Source organism: Scomber scombrus, chromosome 12 (genome assembly GCF_963691925.1).
Source record: "Scomber scombrus chromosome 12, fScoSco1.1, whole genome shotgun sequence".
In the NCBI taxonomy this organism is placed as follows: Eukaryota; Metazoa; Chordata; class Actinopteri; order Scombriformes; family Scombridae; genus Scomber; species Scomber scombrus.
The window spans coordinates 28,988,485-28,992,868 of NC_084981.1; positions in this window are offsets into that span (position 1 = coordinate 28,988,485).

The following is a 4,384-nucleotide window of genomic DNA, read 5'->3' on the forward strand; positions in this document are numbered from 1 at the left end:
TATTTTGTATTTAATTTTTTTAGTATATTGTTCTTTGATGTCTTGTGTATTAAGCTGCTGGACCCTAAATTTCCCCAAGGGGATCAATAAAGTTTCTATCTATCTATCTATATAAAAGATATGTATTGTGCTTATGTGACTGTTATGATTCATAATGTTAAATAAATCATACAGAGAGGCAATCTGGACAGGAAACGCAACAAACGGTGTCCTCATTCTTCTGCTTTACCTGCTTTATACAGGTACATATTTGTTACCGTGGCCCCCCATCCCTGGGACCCGTAACATATGCATTAAGGCGTGGCTACATCGTGATTGACAGGTTGATTGGTTCACAGGTTCAGGAGGGCGCCTCATGCTCCTCCTGATGCCCATATAAGTAGAATCCATGTTTTTATTTTTCCCAGCATGCACCTGAAATTTTCAAGATGGCGCTGCCTGGATCCGAAACTAGTCGCTTCCAAGCAGCCGTCCACAAACCAATGGGTGATGTCACGGATGTTACGTCCATTTTATATACAGTCTATGGTTAATACTTTCAAAGGTTAAACTTGGTAACCATAATCGCTGATTTTTGAAACAACATGAAACTCAATAAAGAAACAGTCGTTGCATCATAAATTATCACAAATCATTCTCTCCAGTGTGAATGCGTTGGTGTGTTTTACGGAGCTACAGGATTTCCCATTCTGACAAAAGCCCCTTAAGAACCTGATAATGTAATAATTCCCCAATAAAGTAATTTAAAAAACCTCATAATGCAATAAAAAAAAAATTTAATAATGTTATTACAATATTGGGACTTTAATACATTATTAGGGTTCTGCAAAAATATGGTTAACCCAATAATGTAATAATTTATTAAATAATCGGTACAGAGATTGTTAGATTATTGGGAAATGCACTTTATTACATTATCAGGTTCTACAGCCCCTAAAAAGTGAATTCCTTTACATACATTACAGTGTTAAACGCAGCATAACAAGTGAGATGCAGCTACTTTACACAGTGTAACAAGCCATATCTTCTATCTAGCCGTACATAACAGGAGTCAGTAGTCCCACCCACAGCAGAATCGACGCACCCTGCTCAGCTTTACCGGAGTGAAACCAGCCAGTCGGACAGATCAGAGGTGAAATCATCAGTTTCCAGTCAGAGACGAATAAAAACACAACCAGCTGCTCCCAGACCTCCAACATGGCCGCCACAGAGCCAAGTTACATCACTGAATGTGCAGACTGTAACATCACGGACCCATGTGGCTGCACAGACTGTAAAATAGGGTAAAGACGACGATGAGTCTGAACCTGATAACCGTAATGTATCTAATACATGTGCAGCAGCCTTAATGCATCTGAGACTGTACGCTGCTGCTGTCACATCGGATCAGGGAGTCTCCGCTGCTTATTGTTTCACTTACTGAGTGTGTGTGTCTGTCTGTTATCTCATGGAGCTGTGTGCTTGTGTGTGTGTGTGTGTGTGTGTGTGCGTGTGTGTGTGTGCGTGTGTGTATGTGTGTGTGCATGTGTGTGTTGGATGACATTACTAAAAAGAGTCGACATGTTACACAGCAGTGGAGGCTTTAAACCCTCCAGCATCGCACTAACACACACATACACATGCACACACTGGCATGCACACACACACACACACACAGCCTCTCAGCTTGGCTCTGTGCCTGTATGCATGACAAGACCTCTGGGACCCCCTAAACACACACACACATACACACACACACACACACACACCACCCCCTCACCAACCCACCCAAACTCGGCAGCCCGGCGACTAATCTAATAGCGCCCAACATCTTCATCTGACGTGTGTGTATGTCTGTGTGTGTCTGTGTATGTGTGAGTGTGTGTCTGTGTGTGTTACTGTGTATGTGTGTGTGGCTGTGTGTGTGTGTTACTGTGTGTGTGTGTGTGTGTGGCTGCGGCAGAAAGAACACTGCGACCTAAAAACCCAGCTCACTGAGAGCGACTGCACGCCGAACAGAAGGCTCATCCAAGTGTAAACACGCACACACACACACACACACGCATGCACACACAGTGAAGCATATAGGGATGAGCGTGAACACACACACACAGAGGCCACGTGTACACACACACACACGCTTGAACACACACACACAGCAGATGTAGACATGTTAACACACAGATTGACAGGCTTGAATAGAAGAATAGAAACACTTTGACACACAGTTTACAGCTTGTGTGTAAACAAAGTCTGACTGATACTACAGGTGATCTACGAACTACAGCATTCATTCATTCATTCATTCATTCATTCATTGACAGAAAATGAATCGCTCACTACTCATTTTTGGTCAATTTTTTAAAACTTAAAGGAAACTGGCAACACAAATGTATGTATAAACTCCTCTAAATTATAAGCTGTGTTGTTATGATTAGTTGATTCATTGATTAACAGGAAATAAATAGCCTGCTGATTACTCATTTTGAGTCATTTACTTTAACTCCAACTCACATTTTGAAAACGTTTACTGAGGTTAGAAATCAAGTGAGAAGTTGGTGAATTCTCCATTGACTTGTATAGAGACGGAAGTCCTTTTGACACCAAAACGGTCGCCCCCTGGTGGCCTTTTGATAGAATGCAGTTTTAAGTTACTTCCTCGTTGGCCTCATTTCAGAGGACCGGAACTCCCCGCCTGGTTCACACTGAGAAGTATGGAAACATGCAGCACTATGAGAACCTGGATGCTTTCACTCTAAACAGTCAAAACGTTGAGTGTTTTTAAACTATGAACACTTCTCACCCTCAACTTCAAAATTACACTAAGCGCCACTATATAAGCCGGTTTATTGGGTTCATTTAGCAGTCCGTAATGATTTGGTGTTTGACATAAGTACACAGTGTACTAACAGAAGTATGTGAATTGAGACACAGCATAAATGTACTATGGTGATATTTGATATTATTTCAAGATGATATCAAGCTACAAATCCCACATTTCAGAGTCTACAACCATTAAAAAAAAACATTTTAGCATCTAAAACTAGGGGGCATTATTACTTTAATAATTTGGTTAAAATCCAGTTTCCAATCTAAAATCCAATAAAATTCAACATTACGTAAATTGATGTAGAGCTGCAACAATTAGTCGGTGATCAAATGATCATTTTAAGTCTTTTTTAAAAGCGAAAATACCAAAACATTTGTTGGTTTCAGCTTCTTTAATGTGAGAAATACGTGATAGTAAACTGGATATCTTTGTGTTTTCGTAAATTATACATGTGTGTTTTTACACTAAGTACCACTATCCTGTTGTAACACATAAACCATTAGTAGGTTTATTAGGTTTATTTAGCAGTTAGTAATGATTTGGTGTTTGATTTGAGACACTAACTTACACAAGTACACAGTGTACTAACAGAAGTATGTGAATTGAGACACAGCATAAATGTATTATGGTGATATTTGATATTATTTCAAGATGATATCAAGCTACAAATCCCACATTACAGAAACTACAACCATAAAAAAAAACATTTTAGGATCTAAAACTAGGGGGCATTATAACTTTAATAATTTGGTTAAGAATTTTTTAAAGCGAAAATACAAAAAAATGTCTGTTTTCAGCTTCTTAAATTTGAAAAAAATATTTTTTTCTTTGTCATACATGATAGTAAACTGGATATCTTTGTGTTAACAGTCGACGCTAGCATATGCAAACTAGTTCAGCTCAAACATCCGATGAAAACACCACAAAACCACAATTTCACACATGCAAATAAAACTAACAACAACCAACAACAGTCAGTATGAATGAGTGGGCAAATGTGTATATGCAAACTAGATAATCATAATTTAACCTGCTGAAATGTGCAGACTAAACAAGAAAGTACACAGTGTACTAACACTAATGTACTAACATTACTTCTACATTCACAGCTCTTCGTAATCTTCTCTGTGCTGGTGTTGTGTTTTTATTCTTCCTTCATCTGAGATTGAAGACTTACTACACACACACATACACACACACACACACACACACACACACATCTTTTAAAAGGCCATTGTGTTTCTGTGTGTGTGTGTGTGTGTGTGTGTGTGTGTGTGTGTGTGTGTGAGGGGGGTTGGGGGGAGGGGAGGTGTTTGTGTGTGTTGTGGTCGTGTATAGTAAATATTTCTACAGGAGCGATCATCTTGGCTTCATGTCAGCGTCGCCGGCTGTCAGCACAACACCGGCCTCTGGCAGAGAGAGAGAGAGATAGATAGACGGAGAGAGAGAGAGAGAGAGAGAGAGACAGAGAGAGAGAGAGAGAGACAGAGAGAGAGGGGGGGGGGAACTCTGGCTGGCTGCTTGCTTCCCGGCGGTGTGTGTGTGTGTGTGTGTGTGTGTGTGTGTGTGTGTGCT